The 20462-nt window shown below is 40.0% G+C and overlaps 1 protein-coding gene across 2 annotated transcripts in view; it reads right to left on the bottom strand.

The window, feature by feature from the left end:
- The window catches only part of LOC145820064 (putative disease resistance protein At1g61300), a 65775-nt gene extending 56551 nt beyond the window's left edge, over window positions 1–9224 (bottom strand). The window contains exons 1-2 of one of the 2 annotated variants that reach the window (XM_082914561.1): window positions 8946–9151; window positions 7772–7872 (exon numbers count right to left, since the gene is read on the bottom strand). The gene's annotated coding sequence lies outside the window, so the exon portion shown is untranslated. Of the gene's footprint in view, window positions 1–7771; window positions 7873–8945 lie in introns of both variants that reach the window. The other variant, XM_082914562.1, reaches the window with a different exon arrangement.
- Between the last annotated feature and the right edge of the window lie 11238 nt (window positions 9225–20462).

The raw sequence follows: 20462 nt of genomic DNA, 5'->3' as shown, positions 1-20462 counted from the left end.
TTGAGTTGCCGAGAGTGGTTTGCGAGTATTCGGATGTTTTTCCTGAGGACCTTGTCAGTTTGCCACCTCACCGAGAGATTGAGTTCTCTATTGATTTAGTGCCCGGCACGACGCCGATTTCTATGGCACCCTATCGTTTTGCCCCAGCCGAGTTGAGTGAGTTGAAAATTCAGCTCCAGGAGTTACTAGATAAGGGTTTTATTCACCCTAGTGTTTCGTCGTGGGGAGCACCGACCCTCTTTGATAAAAAGAAAGATTGTGCCTTGAGACTTTGTATCGATTACCGGAAGTTAAATCGGGCTACGGTCAAGAATAAGTACCCTATGCCTCGTATAGATGATTTGTTTGACCAGTTAAAGGGTTCCCATTGTTTCTCTAAGATAGACTTGAGATCGGGTTACCATCAGTTGAGGGTCAGGGAGGAGGATATTCCGAAGACGGCATTCCGTACGCGGTATGGCCATTATGAGTTCCTGGTGATGCCATTTGGGCTCACCAATGCACCAGCAGTCTTTATGGACTTGATGAACCAGATATTCCGGGAATTCTTGGATCGTTTTGTGGTCGTTTTCGTGGACGACATCCTGATTTATTCACCGTCGAAGGAGGAGCACGAGGAACACTTGAGAGTGGTGCTTGAGTTGCTTAGAGCCCATAGGCTGTATGCCAAGTTTGGGAAATGTGAGTTCTGGCTGGGAGAAGTCAAGTTCTTAGGCCATGTGGTTTCCGGGAAAGGAGTGTCTGTTGATACATCCAAGATAGAGGCAGTGCAGGATTGGGCACAGCCTAAGAGTGTTTTTGAGATCTGTAGTTTTCTGGGATTAGCTGGATACTACCGCCGGTTTATGAAAGATTTTTCCAGCCTAGCTTCACCGTTGACTAGATTGACGCGGAAAGGGGTCAAATTTGTATGGAGTGAGACTTGCGAAAAGTTGTTCCAAGAATTGAAGGTTTGATTGACCACCGCTCCGATTTTGATTATTCCAGAGAGAGGTTTGGGTTATGCAGTTTATTGTGATGCCTCACGAGAGGGTTTGGGTTGTGTGTTGATGCAAGAGGAGAAAGTGGTAGCCTATGGCTCACGTCAGTTGAAAATACACGAGAGGAATTACCCTACACACGACCTAGAGTTAGCAGCAGTGATCTTTGCCCTAAAGATTTGGAGGCACTACCTTTATGGTGAGAGGTTCGAGGTGTTCTCAGACCATAAAAGTTTAAAGTACCTATTTACACAGAGAGACTTGAATTTGAGGCAGAGGAGATGGATGGAGTTCATTGAGGACTACGACTTTGAGTTGCACTATCACCCGGGAAAGGCCAATGTTGTGGCCGATGCCATTAGCAGGAAATCCATTAGTGATGTAGCTTGTATAGCCATCCGGGAGTGGGAGATGTTTGGTGCACTTGGGGAGTTTGATTTGCTTCTGGGCAAATCTGTTGAGGCTCCTGCCTTGTTTTCTGTTGTAGAACAACCTACACTTGTGACTCGAGTGTTAGAGGCACAGAGAGGTGACTTTGAGGTAGAACCCCTCCGAGAGAAGATCTCCAATGGGAAGGCTGAGAAAGGTTTATCTGTGTATCCCGACTTGAGTGTGAGATACCAAGACCGTTTGTTTGTGTCGGAGTCTTGCCGAGAGGAGGTACTCCGAGAGTTTCACCATTCACGCCTTGCGGTGTATCTGGAAGGCACCAAGATGTATCGTGATTTGGGTCGCCAGTTTTGGTGGCAGGGTATAAAGAGAGATATGGCAGTTTTCGTATCGAAGTGCCTTACTTGTCAGCAAGTGAAGGCCGAGCATCAGAGGCCAGCGGGTTTGTTGCACCCTTGCCTATTGCCGAGTGGAAGTGGAAGCATGTCACTATGGACTTCGTTGTAGGTCTTCCGAGGACTCAGCGAGGTAGTGATGCTATTTGGGTGATTGTAGACCGGTTGACTAAGTCGGCGCACTTTATCCCTATGCGCATAAGAGATTCGGTAGATCATCTTGCCGACTTGTATATTCGGGACATAGTGAGGTTGCACGGGGTCCCAGTGTCGATCGTCTCTAATAGAGATCCTCGCTATACTACTAGGTTGTGGCAGAGTTTGCAGAGTGCCTTGGGTACTAGGTTGACCTTTAGCATGGCTTATCATCCTCAGACTGACAGGCAGTCCGAGCGTACTATTCAGATCCTTGAGGATATGCTTCGAGGTTGCGTCCTTGACTTTAGTGGGACGTGGGAGAGGCACCTGCCCTTGGTGGAGTTTGCTTACAATAACAGTTTTCAGTCAAGTATCAGTATGGCACCGTTTGAAGCTTTGTATGGCCGACCGTGTAGGTCTCCAGTTTGTTGGGCCGAGGTGGGTGATACACCTTTGTTGGGCCCGGAATTGGTGAGGGAAACGTCGGAAAAAGTTGAGCTTATCCGTAAGAGACTTGTTACAGCCCATAGTCGCCAAAAGAGTTATGCCGACCGTAGGAGGAGGCCTTTGGCATTTGAGACGGGCGATCATATTTTTCTGAAAATATCACCTAGACGGGGTTTGATGAGGTTTGGGAAGAGTGGGAAGTTATCCCCTCGGTTTATCGGTCCCTTTGAGATCCTTGAGAGGATTGGGGAGGTCGCTTATCATTTGGCCTTGCCGCCGCAGTTATCCGGAGTACATGACGTGTTTCATGTTAGTATGCTTCGGAAGTACAAGCCGAATCCATCGCACGTGTTGGATTGGACCAACTTGGAGGTTGACGAGGATATCTCGCATGAGGAGAGACCGGTTCGGGTCTTGGATAGGCGGGAGCAAGTCTTGCGAGGCAAGACCATTCCCTTGGTAAAAGTTTTGTAGAAACATCACGGAGTGGAAGAAGCCACTTGGGAACGTGAGTTAGATGTCCGTGAAAAATATCCGAACTTGTTTGTTAATGTATAATCATGTATTGAAATTTTGTAATACTGATAGACTTTAAGAGCATTATATATGTCTTAAGTTGTAAAACATTGTATATGTTTTGATTTATGAAAGTATTTTGAAACTGCCTTGAAATGGAAGTTTAGTGTAACATTGCATATGTTGAATGTATTGTGGAAATGAAAATATATCATGAACATTAAATGTGATATAGAACTATGGAACATAGTTTTGGGAACTGTTAAATTTCAAGGATTGCATATTTATAATGCATGTTGTGGAAAATGTTGTAAATTACCTCTTGAAAAGAGATGAGATGACCGGTAATGGGTCAAGTTGTCATATTTTGAAATGTAATGTTGTTGGGAGATGAGGAAACTTGTTTTTGAAGAACTTGTACTTAATTTCGGGGACAAAATTCTTTAAGGGGGAGAGGTTATAGCGATCCCGGTTTCTCTTCCTTTGATTGTTGTATTCCGGACTTAGGTTCCGTGGAGTTGGTGGTTGTATATCTTGTTGTTATCCTTTAATTCTGTATGTTTGAGTTTTAGGATATATTGGGCGTGTTTCGAACAGGTTGGTTGAGCTTTAGCCCCATTTCTTGTTGCCCAGAACTTTGGTGGTACGCTCGAGCGGGTCCCTTTGCACTTGAGCGGAGTTTGATTTTTAGTTGTCCGCTCAAGTAGGTCTTCTTGCGCTCGAGCGGGGTTTACACACTCTCAGCATCTCGTGCCTCTGCAAAACTTCTGCAGGTGTATTTTTCACGCTCGAGCGGATTTCCTTACGCTCGAGTGGGTCGCACTCGAGCGGGAGTCTTGGCGCTCGAGCGGGTAGTTCATTGTCTGTATAAGTTCTAGAATGGGAAAATCTACGCTCGGTGGCCTTCTCTTTGCGCTCGAGCGGGTGTGTTTTGCAGTTATGTCTTGGCGCTCGAGCGGGTACCCTTCACGCTCGAGCGGGTCCAGTTTTTGGTGCTTGACGCTCGAGCGTCCTATTCTCCGCCCGAGCGGGTCCTGCGTATATCAGTTGATAGTTTGGTCTTTTTAGCTCACTTTTTACACTTCCTCTCTCTCTCTTATACTTTTCAAAAACCAGATCTGAGAGCTTCTCTCACTACTTCCTACCTTCTCTCTAGGGTTTCATCTCACTTTAGTGTGTTTCTACCCTAAGTCCTTTGTAAGAAAGATAGAGGGTGGCTTGGGCTTCGATTTAATCTGAAAAATCTTGGTTTTGGAGCACTTTGGATTTCGGTCAACTTCTCCTTTGGGCTTCTAAATTCGAGGTAGGGATTCCTACTCATCTTTATGAGCTTTGACATGAATATTGAGCTTTTGTATAAATGGTTTTGGGATTTTGGAAGTTAGGGTTCTAAATTTGTAATTTTTAGAAAAAGGGTTTTGTTTCTTTTGAACCATAAATGTGTATTTGGGTTTCAAAATGAGTATATTGATGTTGTTAATATTATTTGGACCATTGGGGTCAATATTGAGAAAAAGGGAAAAAATGTCATGTTTGGGTATATTTGGGTCATTAGTGTAATTAATGACATTTATGAAGAAAATGTGAAATTGAGTTGAAAATAATGAAATTAGCTCAATATGAGATGGAATAGTGGAGTTGGATTTATTAATCGTTCACTTTTGAAAATGTTGATAAATTACCTGTTGATGCATTTATTATCTATTTAGAAATAATTGCTTTGGGTTATCGGTGGAGGATAGTCTTGATTGTTGTAGACAATGCATGATGATTAGGCAAACTAAAACTAATCAAATGAGTATGCCATCGAATATGGCGGTTGATATAATACATGAATTTTATGTATTGATTTGATTATGTATATGATATGTGTTTATATACATTGTGTTGTGTGGGAGGAGATAGAGGATGTACTCTACGGTTTAGGGGAAGATAGGGGATAGACCTCTAAACCGGAGATTGTTTTGGGAGGAGATAGGGGATGGACTCCATTGATACAGCACTAAAATGTGTATCATTTGTGAAGTATGGAAGAGTTTTTGTTTGACATTGGTACAGCACTAAAATGTGTATCATTTGTGAAGTATGGAAGTGTTGTCATGTGTTATTGATACAGCACCAAAATGTGTATCTGTTATGAAGTGTGAAATGTTTAATATGAGTTAGTATCTCATCTGAAATAGAAATACTGCCGATATGGGGTGTGATCTCAATCAAATTGTTGGGCCAGGTTCTGAGCCATAGTTATGAAATGATTCATATGAGTTAAACATTTATCATTGGCCAATGTTTTAGTTATTGCTTATATCATGTTTAGCATATCTCTACTGGGCGTTGGCTCACCCTATATGGGGCATCATTTTCAGGTACAGATAGCATGCCACCTCCAAGAACGTAGCTTGAGAGGCTTAGTGGCTGGGACTTCTTTTGAGATTACATACTTGTATTACATGTATATCAAGCCAAGGGCTTATTTTGTATAAAGTTAGTACTCTTTCTTTTGTAACCAAGTGTTGACTTGGAAAGCTGTAAGCCCGTAGGGCATTTGCTTTTGTTGTTAACATGTAATACACTTGTAAGAATTACTCTGATGAATTGTATTTTTGCTTTATTCTCTTGTCTAAGCATGTCAATATTGTATGCTTTATGGGTTTATTTTGAGGGTGTTACACATGGGTCCCGTTTGACGGCAGTCTGCTAATGAAACTTCTGTGAAAGAAAAGTTTGAAGTGTTCATGCATTGTTGATGTGATGATTGAACTAATGAGTTGAAGTCTCATTTGGATTGTTAAAGAGATAATGAAATGGGTTCATGTAATGAAAAGAATAGAAATTGGTACCTTATGATTATATAAACTGTGGATATCTCTATCACCGACGTTGTGTATGCATAGTGTACTTATACCTTTGCTAAGTTTCATATATTGTGCTAAATGATTTCTATTGGGCTGTGACTCACCGTATTTGGAAATGACATTTTCAGGTGTTGGTGACTTACCTCCACCAAGGTAATAGCTTGGAGGGATATGTTGGGGGCAAGAGCTTCTTTAATTTGTATTGTATATTTTTGTAAAGCCTAGGGCTAAATGTATATGAGCTAGTCTCATTTTGTGTGACCAAGTCAAGGCTTGGAAAGATGTAAGCCATTAGGGCATTTAATTATGTTAAACCCTTTTGTATTATTAACTTTATGTAATGAAAGGACTATTTACTCTGATTCATACTGTTTTTAATATATGTTTGGGTTGTATTTATTATTTTTTTTGGGGGGGGCGTTACAGGCACTCATGTGGAGGAATAGGGAATGAAGCAAAGATTATTAACAAGAAAAGAGAAGAACCCCTAAAGTGCAATAATAGAATTCATTTAGGCCCCGTTTGTTTTTGGAGGTAGAATGGAAGAGATTTATAGTGAGGGGATTGATAGTGAGGGGATTAAGTAAAATTATGCTTGTTTTGATGATAGTTGTTAGTGTAAGGATTATTAAATTATTTTTATATAAAATAATAAAATAAATAAAAAAATACAAAAACATTAAACATTAATGTTCAAAAAAAAATGCCCAACATGTAAAAAATTAAAAATAAATAAAAAATTTCCAGAAAAAAAAATAAAACAGATAAAACAATGATTTTTACCTAACAAACATTACAAAAAATTAAACATTAATGTTCAAAAAAAAAAAAATGCCCAACATGTAAAAAATAAAAAAATAAATAAAAGATTTCTAGTCCGGCGGACTATTTTTCTAATACCACATCCACCTCTTCCATCCCAATCCCACTTCCAAGGCCCAACTTAATCCACTCTTCCATCTCAATCCCTTTCCCACATCTAAAAACAAACACAAAATTAAATGGATCTTACCTCTATCATAATCTCATCCCTCCCTCTATACCTTAAAACGAACGGGCCTTAGGACGTAAAATGTCAGAGCAACTAGATGATAGTACTATGTACTATTCACTTAGCCCCTCCCTTTGTAAGATAAGGTCGGATGAAATTATTATCATATTATTAATATGATAACGTTGAATGTGAGATAAATTTGGAAAAAAAAAAAAAAAAAAGTGGGGTAAATAAGAATATTTATGGAGTGTAATTTTTACTGTATTTTCTTGCACAGAAAAGATTTGTACCTTTATGTATCTAAAATTATTTTGTATTAATTGCACTAATAATATATGGTTTTCCCTAAAAAAATGAAATCACACCTTGCTTTTGGGTCATATGTTTTTAGCCTGTTGTAGTTCCTGGCTAGTAAGGAGATTGATAAGGAAAATGTTGATGTGAATGTTCAAAGGGGGCCGGATATAAAGTTGCCATAGAATTTGGTTGTTAGGAAGTACGTTAATAAAAATTTGAAACGTGGTGGTAAGCAACCAGTTAAGGCTACAGCTTCTGGCTCAAGGGTTGAGGTCTTGAAGGAGATTGGTTTTGAATCGGAGAACCTTGTTCCGAACCTTGTCTCAGAGAGAAAATATTAAGTGCAACGGTTACATCATTTTACATGGTGTTATTTATTAATAAAAAATTATAAATGAAATTAAGTGAAAAGTCTTATCTCTTATTAATCCAACAATATTATGGTTCCTACCGTAAATTGAGATTGTTCATTAGATTTGATACTACCACGTGATATCACCGTTACATCCAATATCTAGTCTTATGTCTTTTGTTCATGTGGAAAACAAAATGGAGTTGAACAAGGCAATTGCCCTTACAATGATAAATGACAATTCCATTGATAATGTATTTTTTTTTCTTCTTAAATCAACCAAATAAGAGCAATATATATTTTGACTGAATAATTATTCTATTCTATTCCATTTTAAAGAACCAAACACTACTTTAAAGTGATAGGGTTAAGGGTTTGAGAGTTGAAAAGTGGAATAATTATTGTACCTTCAACTTTTGTAGAATTAAATTTCAATCTTTTGTAAAATCACTTCAAGATCATTGTAGAAAAATCCATCCAGACTCATTGGGGTTTTCCACGGAATCTCCTGTTCCAAAAATCATAAGATCAAAGGTTCCGCCTTTTAGTTCAAGATTTGTTATTTGAGCGGAAAAACCATAAATACATAAATACATAAAATGAAGAAAAATAAAAAGCACACAAGTCATAAGTTTAATTTAAAAAAATTTGGAATAATAATTCCAAATTCTATTTTTTGTGGCCAAAAGAACAAAATAATTTGAAAGATCATATTACCCAAATTATTTGTCTATTTGTCCACTATTTAACTAACTCTCTAAGTGCCAACTATTTGTCCATGTGTCATCCCTTTATTTGTCTACATATCACCTATTTATCCTCTAATCTATCCATCTGTCCATATTACCACCACCACCACCAGTTTATCCCCTAATCTATCCATCTGTCCATATTACCACCACCACCACCAGTCGGCAAGGCAATGATCCAACAATAGTGGAATAAAAATAGGGAAAAAAAAATTCTTCAAAACAATAATTTATCTTTCTCACTAAATAATTTCATTAGTCATGCTCTTATCTCCATAAAAAATCAATTCCAAGACCCAAGGCGTGATCCCATAGAAATAGACTTATCCCCTATAAATTAAAAAAGAAAAAAAGAATTTGGATTAAAAAGAGGGGAGAGGGGGAATTACACTAACATTGTGTCGGTGAAAAGTATTTACAAGAAAGTAGAAAACATCACAAATATTAATAATTAATATCATAAACTTTTTCATTAATATATAATAATTTTTTAAAAACCACCATGAGCAATAATTCCCCTTAAAAAAATGATGAAAATCCATAAATTTTGTTAGATTATAATTTTCAATTATTTTTTTCTTTTTTTAGAACTAAAAAGTAGTCGTAAAGGCATCAAATTCTGTCAAACTCTAAACCAGAACATCGATATTTAAATATTGAATGAATCGATCCAAAGCATCAATTCATGACGCATATTATAAACTTATGAATTTTAGAATCCTAGTAATTAATCGATGCCTCTTATCTAGATCAGAAAAAAGGGAAAGCAACGCTAAAGAAAAAAAAACAAAAAGAAAGAGAAAAAAAAAAATAAAAAAAAGAGCGAATATACCTTATCTGTGCATTGAATGCAAAGCCACTGGAATCGGAAACACAAGCCACTGGAATTTCGGTTATAATTTGTATGTTTCTGAAGGAAAATGGGTGGTGGGTGAAGGGGAATTAGGTAATCAGAGATGGCTCTCCTCTTACTTCAGCCAACAACATTCACAAACAAGGACTTAATTCTGATCCAAATGATTTTTCTTTGAAAAGAAAATGAAAGAAAATTAACAATCAAAATAGGAAAAGTAGCATTCATACTGGTGTTAGGGTCCACATTGCAGTGCACACCATTGCTGACTCGGGGAAGTCTAGTTATCTTTTGAAAAGTGTTGGTGTAGGATCAGCGTTACGGGACGCTTTACATGTAATTGTTGAAGGGAATAGAATTCACGATTTTGTGTTGGTTCATTGGAAAACATAAGAGAATATAATGGGTTGCGATTAATGAAGATCACCGCCACGTCACTCTCCAAGACCAATCAATAATTTTTCTTTTTGCAGACCTTGCCTATCCGAATCAGTTTAGTTTTTAGTTCGCGCAAATATCATTTTACCCCAATCTTTCATGCGTTTTTTAATTTGATCTCCAAACTTCCTGATCGATACCTAAATGTTACCATTTAACCCGCTAACATACTTTGAATTAAAAAAAAAAACCCGCTAATATATACTTTATTAGTCTATTTATGTGTGTTATTTTATAATTTTATATGATTTTATGTATTTATGCATATTTTGAATATTCGTACATAAATTGTTATAAATAATATATTTTAATATTATATAATAAAATAGAATAAATAATAATAATAAAAATCTTTCGGTGATTCATCCCACTATCGTACCATCCAACATCATCATCATATACCTAATAATAAAAAGACAAAGAAAAGAAAAAGGAGAAAGAAAGTTGGTCGGCCAACTTTCCTTTAATTATTATTTATTTTATTATTTGCTTTTGTTTTGCAGGTCTATAAATTGTGGGGCTCAGGTAAGGCATGGACACAAGGAGGGGAAGAGTACGGCAAGAGAGTTAGGAAGAAAAATTAGTGAGAGAGTGCAGAGTGTATCTTTTTTAGGTGACAGTTCTACAATTATGTGGAACTAATTTTCTAATTTTAAGATTAAGATGAAACTCTAATCGAATAATTAGGAAATTAGTTCAACATAATTGTGTCATACTCCAATCGAAACAATATTTTCTTTTACTACAAAAATAAAATTTCTTTTATTAGACTTCTTTTTCATTTTTAGTTTTATACTTAGTATGATTTTAAAATTAAATTATTATTTGTAAGTTATTTAATATAATAGCATTTAATTTTGGTTTATCTTATACCTGTATTTTTGGCATTAAATGTCAATTGTATGTTGGATCTGAACAAATTAAACTATTTAATCAATTTTTGTATTAGTCCAAATTCAAAATAAATATTTTTTTACAAACCTATCAAGTCGTACGCGTATTTTATTTTTTTTGAATTTTACCATATCGGTGTACAAGTATTGTACTAGCACCAGTACTCATACCCGTACCTGTGCTTCATAGGTCTCAAATTCTCTCACATCAATCCTGGAGAAACTTATTGAGCCAAAAATTTCTTAGCTACCCTATGTGTGTGCGCGTGCAATTGTGACTAGTTTATTCTCCAAATTAATTTCAATAGAATTGATCGACTAATATTAATTTCAAAATTGAGTGAGACAAAAAATTTAAAATTCAATTAGCATCTAAAGAATACTCAACATGACTAATACTCAATTTTTTAATTTAAAATTAAAATTTCGTTTTTCAGATAAAAAATATTAATTAAATATTAGATTTTTTTTTTTTAATATTTGGGGGGCTAATTGATTTTTAATGTATAGTTCGAGAGATAAAATGAAGTTCCAAATCAAATTTGGTATCATGTCAGTAAGTTCTGTTTAATTGTAGACGAAATGTAATGGTAGAGACCAAATCAACTAAAATTTCAAAAGTTTAAGCGGTAAATTGATATTATAGGAAGTGATGCGATCGTTTGCACACCAAAATATATTAATTAAAACCGAATAATAACCACTACTCTGAAGTATATAACGATTGAGAACGGATGTCGAACCAACTTTCTTTCTCCTTTTTCTTTTCTTTGTCTTTTGAATATTAGGTATATGATGATGATGCTGGATGGATATGATAGTGGGATGAATCACCCAAAGATTTTTGTTAGTATTATTTATTCTATTTTATTATATAATGTTAAAATATATTATTTATAAAAATTTATGTACGAATATTTAAAATATGCATAAATACGTAAAATCATACAAAATTATAAAATAATACACATAAATAGACTAATAAAGTGTATATTAGCGGGTTTTTTTTTTTTTTTTTTAATTCAAAGTATATTAGCAAGTTGAATTTGTAACATTTAGGTATCGATCAGGAAGTTTGGAGATCAAATTGAAAAACGTATGAAAGGTTGGGGTAAAATGATATTTGCGTAAACTAAAACCTAAACTGATTCGGACAGGCGAGGTCTTCAAAAAGAAAAATTATTGATTGGTCTTGGGGAGTCATGTGGCGGTGATACTCATTAATCACAAACCATTATGTTCTCTTATGTTTTCTAATGAACCAATACAAAATTGTAAATTCTATTCTCCCCACCAATTACAATGCAAGTAAAGCATCCCGTCACGCTGATCCTATACTAACCAAGGAATGAATATACCTTATCTATGCATTGAATGCAAAGCCACTGGAATCGGAAACACAAGCCACTGGAATTTCGGTAATAATTTGTACGTTTCTGAAGGAAAATGGGTGGTGGGTGAAGGGGAATTACGTAATCAGAGATGGCTCTCCTCTTACTTCAGCCAACAACATTGACAAACAAGGAGTGAATTCTAATCCAAATGATTTTTCTTTGAAAAGAAAATGAAAGAAATTAACAATCAAAATAGGAAAAGTAGCATTCATACAGGTTTTAGGGTCCACATTGCAGAGCACGCCATTGCTGACTCGGGGAAGTCTAGTTATCTATTGAAAAGTGTTGGTGTAGGATCAGCGTTACGGGACGCTTTACATGCATTGTAATTGGGAAAGAGAATAGAATTCATGATTTTGGTTCATTGGAAAACATAAGAGAACATAATGGGTTGTGATTAATGAAGATCACCGCCACGTCACTTCCCAAGACCAATCAATAATTTTTCTTTTTGCAGACCTTGCCTATCCGAATCAGTTTAGTTTTTAGTTCGCGCAAATATCATTTTACCCCAACCTTTCATGCGTTTTTTAATTTGATCTCCCAACTTCCTGATCAATACCTAAATGTTACACATATAATCCGCTAACATACTTTGAATAAATAAAATAAAAAAAAATCGGCTAATATACACTTTATTAGTCTATTTATGTGTATTATTTTATAATTTTGTATGACTTTATGTATTTATGCATATTTTGAATATTCGTACATAAATTGTTATAAATAATATATTTTAATATTATATAATAAATAGAATAAATAATAATAATAAAAATCTTTCGGTGATTCATCCCACTATCATATCCATCTGTACGGGGAGCAAATATTCCGGCAAGCCCGTACTCATTTCTTCCGAGCGCCTCTGTCCGATTACCTGCGTACACAACGGCGGTAAGCTACCCGGCGGTGTGTGGCCGGAAAACCCCTCCGACGATCAAGTTAGAACACACACACAAGGGATAGATAGAGAGAATGGAGAGTGTTGAGTGTTTAGTGTATGTCTCACCAAAATGTTCATCCCCCCAGCATGGGGGGCGCAGATTCGCTTATATACCTTCTGCGCCCCAAATCTACTCCCATTCGTCTCTCGACACGTGGTGCTGCTATCCCATCTGTCAGCACAAATCTTGCTGGGCACTACCTAACCCAACTGCCCTCTCATTCTCCTGGGAGCTCGGCAGCCGGTCAGTACCATCTCGGCCATCGTCTGCCATGCTGCGCTTCTTGCCCAAGTACTCCAACAGCTAAGCTCAGATGGGGACCGAACTCGGCGGCATCTCAGCAAAGCCGAGCTCGGGACAACTCATGCTTGTCTGCGGTCAACCTATCTGCCGAGCAAACAGGTACCCCGGCGTCATAACCACGGATCCTCGCAGCTTGTTCAATCCACGCGCTGCCTTAACCGAGCAGCTTCCTTCACGGCCGAGCCATACAACTTGGCCCAGCGCCTGTCCGACACAACTCTGTCTGGTCCAAATCTGTCCGGCATAACTCTGTCTGGCCCGAATCTGTCCGGCACAACTCTGTCCGGTCCAAATCTGTCCGGCATAACTCCGTATCATTAATCTCCCTCTCAATTGCCCCTTAATTCCGTCCGCAAGAGCGTGACTGGGATTACATATTCCGACTGGGATAACACTTCATCGGTCCTCAAGATACGAAACGGCGACCGGGCTAGTTGACATTCCTATCTGCAAACTTGCTCGGTTATATTCCTCGGTAGACGTCCTCTTCTTCAATGATTTCCCGGTTGTCGCCTCGACTCTTCAACCCGTCCTTTCAGTTCTGACGTCGTCATAAAATGGGGACACGTGGCAGGCTTCCATTGGACCTCGAGCAGCCAACCCAGCCGTCCGCCAGAATTTGAATTCTTGGCGGTTTCTCCGTCTATACATACAAGCCCCCTCTTCCTCATTTCGCTCCTACTGCCTCTCTGCAATCCGACGCTTCAGAGCTCAAGCAACTTTCTCCAAGCCTCATCTGCCATTCTTCGTGCTCGAAGGAATAGTCCCTGCCCTTCACTGGTAAGTCCTTCAACTCCTCTTTTGTTGCTATCTTCTTAAATATTTCACACATTAGTGTACTAAAACATAGTTCTTAGGACGTAGGCCATAGAAATCATCCCAAACCTCCCATTGTTCATAGCGTTCTTCATTTTCGTTGATAAACTCCGAAGAACTAGGGCGGACCGGGCTCCAGGTCTTCGTTTGATCCAAAAAACCATCTCGACCGAGCAAATAACTTGTTAGATATAACCATAGCAAGAACCGGGATAGCAAAGGTCTTGGCCGCTCAACCGGGCTAAAATCTGGTCTGCTTGGGCGGTCGAGCTCCTTGTCAACCTCTACAACCGAGGTGGTTTGGCACTCTAGACGACCGAGCTAAAGTCAAGCTCGCTTTGTGCGACCGCGCTCCCTCTTACACTTGCCCTCCTTTTCCTACAGAGTCCAAGGGGACCACTGTCCAATCTTGAGGCTCCCAAAGACCAAGCAGCCACAAATCACCTGACAGTGCCAAACCAAATCCGAGCTACTTTAGCCGGTCGTAAATGGGGAAATTCCGCTTCCTCGTAGATACTCCGGCTGCCCTAGCTGCGTTTAGGGAGGAGTACGGCATCCCGGCCGATGTCCACCTAGAGCTCGCAGTAGAAGAGACCACGCCTTGGGGCAGAACAGAACAATGCCGCTTCACCGTGCTGTCGATCATCGAGGGAGGACTCCGCTTCCCACTCAACCCACTTATCACCGAGTTCCTCCGACGCACCAGGCTGGCACCCACACAAGTGTCCACCAACACTTACCGAATTATCAACGGCGTCCATGAACTGAACAATCGGCTAGGCACCAGCTTAGGTCTAGCCGAGATATTAAGCCAATACACAATGGGTCACACCGGTGACGACCTAGCCTATTACTTGAAAATCAGACCGGACAAGGAGAAAATTGTAACCGGCACCCCGGATAAAGACTTGCACGACGACGATTTTTTCTGGGTGTCGGGCAATTACGAAACAGCCGAGGTACCGGGCTGGTTTATAAGCAAGAACTTCGGTTCCTCATGTAAGCCGCTCGAACTTGCTCAGCCAGCCTACCTTTTGTATTCTGTAATTAACCAGTTTTCTTGTTTCTTTTGCAGCAATTCAAGCCTTGCAAGCCAACTACCAATTTCCCAACGTAGAGGCAATTCGGACCGTGCTCCGCCATCGCCACCGAGATTGCAACGAGCTGCTCGGCTACACCCCAACCTACAGATACTCAGCACCCCGCCGGAGTAAAGTTACAGACTTCCTCCGTGCTCCATCACCTCCTCCAGATCCAACTTTGCCAAATGTTCCACTAATCCGGTTGACAGAAGAGCAAGAGATGGCCAAACGAAGCCAAATCAAAAACCTGCTCACCGCAACGTCTGCCGAGATACCGAGCGTCGTCACCCGCTCTCCAGTCGCCGGTCAGTCAAGAGGCGCCGTGGTTGCCCTTGCTTCTCAAGCTGCCGGGGAGTCAAGCCAAGCAACACGTCGGGCTGGCAAAAGAGCTCGCGCAGACCCGTCTACCGAGCTGATTACCGAACTATCCACCGAGCAACCTACCGTCACAGCTGACCCAACGCCGGCATGGAGATCGCAGCTCAAGCACCGGGGAAAGGAGATCCCGGCGACGGCTTCCATCAAGGGAGACAAAGAACATTTTCTTACCTTTGATCTCTCCAAAGCCCTTCTCCTGCCGAGCGACGTGGTTGGAAGCGACCACGTTCCGGACACCCGGTTGGTGAAATCAGCCGTGAAGTCTATGACCAGGGTAAAAGTCTCAACCTTCTACTCTAATTTTCTTAGTGTTTGCTCGGTTTCATCTTCTCTGATCAGGTTTCCTTTTTGCAGGCCATCCAAAAACAACACTTGGTCATGGAGCGCATCCACCGACTTCGGCAAAAGGCAGCCGACACTAACAGCCAGGTCCAAAGCCTCCAAGCCGAGCTTGGCCGGGCAAAAACATCTCTCCAAATCGCAAATGCTGAAAACGACAGGTTGCACGGTCAGCTTGACGAGGCCGAGAAGAAGCGTGATGAGCTCCAGGCCGAGCTGGATGCTCTGAAAAAGACAAGGAAAAAGGACTGCCGAGATGCAAACAACGCCGGCTTCCTAGAAGCCGAGGGAAGCTACAAGAAGCAGGTCTTCGCTACCCAAGACATCTACTTCAAAGCGGGTTGGAAGTCTGCCTGTGAGCATCTCGGTCAGGGACCCGATACTAACGTCTTTGCCACCCCGCCGCTTGCTTCCCTGCCGGCCTACCTCGTGCCATATGCCAATGACGTCTTCAGTGCATTACAGGCTGAGGCCGAGGAAGGGCTTGAAGAGGAAGAGGCCGGGGAAGATACTAACGGAGAGGAGCAACCACAACAGGAGCAGCCCGGCCGAACGGAGCCCGGTGTTGAGGACCGATCTCCAGTAGTGAACTTGGAGACAACTCCAGATGATGAATTCACCAATCTCTCCCCCTTAGCTTAGTTTTTTTTATTATTATTTTATTGCTTTGCACATGTAACTGGGCTCTCAGCCCCTCCTTTTGTATTAACTTTCTATCAATGAAAAGCTTTAATTTCATCAAGTGTTTGCACGGTTTTTTCGAACTCTATTTTCAGCAAAACATCTCGGTTTAAATTATGAAGTTGCACAAATCATCAACTGGCTGGACCGGAGTTAACATCTCAGTAAATTTAGTAAAATTGAGGTTCTTCAACTGGAATAAACATCTCGGTGGGAACAACAGTTAAACAAATCACTAATTCTTTCAATATCTTGTATAACCGAAATACACCATCTCGGTTTTAATTCTGAGAATTGAACAAACCACCAACTCCTTCAACCGGAGTAACTCATCTCGGTTGGGATCTCTGAGTTGGACAAACCACCAACTCCTTCAACCGGAGTAATTCATCTCGGTTGGGATCTCTGAGTTGGACAAACCACCAACTCCTTCAACCGGAGTAACTCATCTCGATTGGGATCTCTGAGTTGAACAAACAACCAACTCCTTCAACCGGAATAACTTATCTCGGTTGGAATCCTTGAGTTGAACAAACCACCAACTCTTTCAACCGGAATAACCCATCTCGGTTGGAATCTCTGAGTTGAACAAACCACTAACTCCTTCAACCGGAGTAACTCATCTCGGTTGGAATCCTTGAGTTGAACAAACCACCAACTCCTTCAACCGGAGTAACTCATCTCGGTTGGAATCTCTGAGTTGGACAAACCACCAACTCCTTCAACCGAAGTAATTCATCTTGGTTGAGAATTTCAAGTAATCAAAGCAATCAGTCGAAATGCTCAGTTAAAGAAGACACTTTTATATATTGACAAAAAGAATTACATTCTAAAGTGTAAGGCAAAAAATTCCTTTGCACAAAAAAGAAAACAAAAGCTAGAAATAGTACAGTTTGAGGTTGGCCGCATTCCATGGCCGGGGTATTCCTCTACCATCGAGATCCTCCAAGTGGTATGCCCCCTTGCCCGCCAAACCGGTTATCTTGTAGGGTCCTTCCCAATTTGCCCCTAGTGTCACGACCCAAACCCAGCCCCATGGATTTAGCACCGTAACCGGCCAGTAATCCGAGATTACCGAAGGCCTACTTAACAGTAATACAGTAAAACAGAGTACAGGGCCTGGCGGAAGCCAAAACAGTAGATAAACAATGTCCAATGAGCTGTGACAGTCTGTATGCAAAAAAACTTTTCATACATATAAACATAAACAGTACAGAACAGTATGTACAATATTTACATTCATTCAGAATAGGGACTCAATCCCTTGATTACAGTACAGTACAGTGCTATCAGTCTATACAGTTAACACAAAGCAGAAACAGAGACAGGAGGGGGAAATAAAAGACCCCTAAGCCATAGCATGGCAGACTCGGAACCTCGCATTGAGGCACATAGGTCAGCTTGACAAAACTGGAGTTAACCCCGATGCTTCTAGCTGCGGTCTGGTGCCTGTACACCTACATATATATATGAGCAGTGAGCTAAAGCCTAGTGAATAACACAATGCGTAAAGAGGTTAAGAATGAATGTCCTTACAGTAATGAAAATAGTTCATTGATTCCGTAATTCAGTCAATCAGTCAGTCAGTGATATGTGGTACATCCATTAGCATAACAGTACAGTAAACAGTAGGTCTTAAAAGACCGAACAGTATATGATGGCCATCAGTCAGTAAACAGTAGTGGTTCCAACGAGGGAACCGACAGAGATCTCTGTAACAGTAACAGTAAACAGTAGGTGCTAAGGATGCCATAATATAGTTCAGAATATAGGACATACATTCAATCAGTTAACAGTAATCAGTTCAGAAAGCAGTACAGTTTAATTGTTCAGAAGATAATCATTTTTGAACATATCTTTACACAGATGTTACTCACAGAGTTCTGGGCTACAGTAAGGCTAGAGCGCGTCCCTAGTTGTCAACCCTACACAGTTAACAGATTGAACACACACTAAGCTACACAGTTGGGAAAGATAACAACTTAATCCCTAATTGCCTCGATGTGTTCTACATCTATATCCTTAACAAGATGTCTTAAACTAGGCCTAAGAATGCCTAGGATGGCGTGAGGATGCAAAGATGTACACAAAAAGCAGTTTCAGAATTTTTAGAAAAACAGAGTACCGCTCGAGATCAGGTTTCCCCGCTCGAGCGGACATGCAACAAAGGTACACGCTCGAGCGTCAAATATTCCGCTCGAGCGTACTGCAAGAGTACTAGATGGGTGAAATCTCCGCTCGACGGACGCCCGACGCCCGCTCGAGCTTGAGACACAAGACTCCGCTCGAGCGCCCAATCCTCCGCTCGAGCAGACTGCAAAACAGTGCAGAGAAAATGGATGCTCGGATTCCACGCTTGAGCATCACTTCCCCCGTTCGAGCGGAAGTGCAAAAATCTGAAAATTTCAGATTGCACCTCCAAGCCAAAAACCAAGTTCAAAAGCATAATTTTCAATCCTCTTGGGCTAATTTCTGGAAAAACACTTGTAAACACATGGAATAACATGATTCAAAGCTCAATTTGAGAAATCAAAGCCCAAGGGTGTTTAATTCAAACCCAATTTCAAACCATTTTTCAAGAACAATCCTCAAACATGACATGCATGATCTTCAAATAGCTTTCAAGCTTCAAAACATGCTCTAATGAGCCAATCGATTCACATACAAGATGAAAACACGGCCTACACTCAAGACATGGACATGCATGTGACAATTTGCCATGAACTCAACTCAAAATCCAACAATACTAACATGCATGCATGAATTCTAACTCAAATCAACATATAAAGCTATTTCATGACTCAATCCACTAAATTAGACATGAATCATGTAAGAACAAGTTCAATTCATAAACAAGAGGGTAATTACTCTACCTTAGGTCTTGAATTAGAAGACTAGGAGCTCAATTTAGCAATCTACACTTCAATTCTCTCACTCTCTCTCTCTATCGACTATGGCAAGGAGAATGGCTGAGCAAATGTGTTATGTGATCAAGTGTAAGGCTCAAATATGTTATATTGAGTGGACCACTAAGGGTTAGTTTGGTAATTAAGTCCAAAACTTGCAATCCATCAATATTTAATCTAATTTAATCATACTAAATCAAATTTCAGATAAATACACCATAAAATCACATTAATTATGAGGGTCGTGAAACGTCAATCAATTCCCGGTTCGGCCACCGATAAGGCCTTCAATTAGCAGTTTAAACATAAAACACGAACAGATGAATAATCAATCAGACAGATAGAATACAAATTAACATACATACTCAGTCAGTTCAGTTCCAGTTTTCAGTCAGTCAGTTCAGTACTTTAATCAGTTCAATTATCAGTCATAATCAGTTTAGTTTGACGGTAATCAATGTTTATCGGTAAGCAGTGGTGAGGGTTATTACAGCCTCCCTTCCTTAAAAAAAGTTTAGTCCTCTAAACTCGAGTTACCTTCAGTCTGGAAGAAAACAGGATTCAGTGGAAACAGTTCAGGATATCTTTTGGCCATGTCATCTTCCCTTTCCCAAGTGGCATACACGCCACCATGGTTTTGCCAGTCGACTTTCACTAACGGAATCTCTTTGTTTCTCAATTTCTTGATCCGTCTGTTCACAATCTGTATAGGCCGTTCCTCATAATTGTAGGCACCATTTAGCACTACGTGAGTAGGCTCTATCACATGGAAAGGATCCCGGAGGTAGTCCTTTAACATAGAGACGTGGAAGACGTTATGCATATGTTCCATTTCAGGAGGAAGCGCAACTTGATACGCCACCGGATTGATTTTCTCAATAATCTCATACGGTCCGACATATCTCGGCGCCAACTTGCCTTTGACTCCAAAATGAGTCTGGCCTTTCATCGGTGTCACTTTCACAAATACGTGATCACCCACTTCATACTCTCTATCTCGTCTTCTGACATCAGAATAACTCTTCTGTCTACTCTGTGCAGTTTTCAGTCTCTGTTGTATTAGTTTCACTTTCTCGGTTGTTTCATACACAATCTCGGGCCCAAGCAAAGGCCCATCTCCAACTTCTGCCCAGCAAATCGGAGATCTACATTTTCTGCCATACAATGCCTCGAAAGGCGCCATACTAAAAATTGAATGATAGTTGTTGTTGTAGGCGAATTCAGCCAATGGCAAATGGCTTTCCCAGTTTCCCTGAAAATCAAGTACACACATTCTCAGTAAATCCTCCAGAGTCTGGATGGTTCTTTCTGACTGGCCATCG

The sequence above is a fragment of the Camellia sinensis genome, chromosome 2 (assembly GCF_055761805.1).
Source record: "Camellia sinensis isolate YWXY chromosome 2, ASM5576180v1, whole genome shotgun sequence".
NCBI classification, from domain to species: Eukaryota; Viridiplantae; Streptophyta; class Magnoliopsida; order Ericales; family Theaceae; genus Camellia; species Camellia sinensis.
The sequence above is the reverse complement of the archived record's forward strand: the minus strand, read 5'-3'. Positions and strand labels throughout refer to the sequence as shown.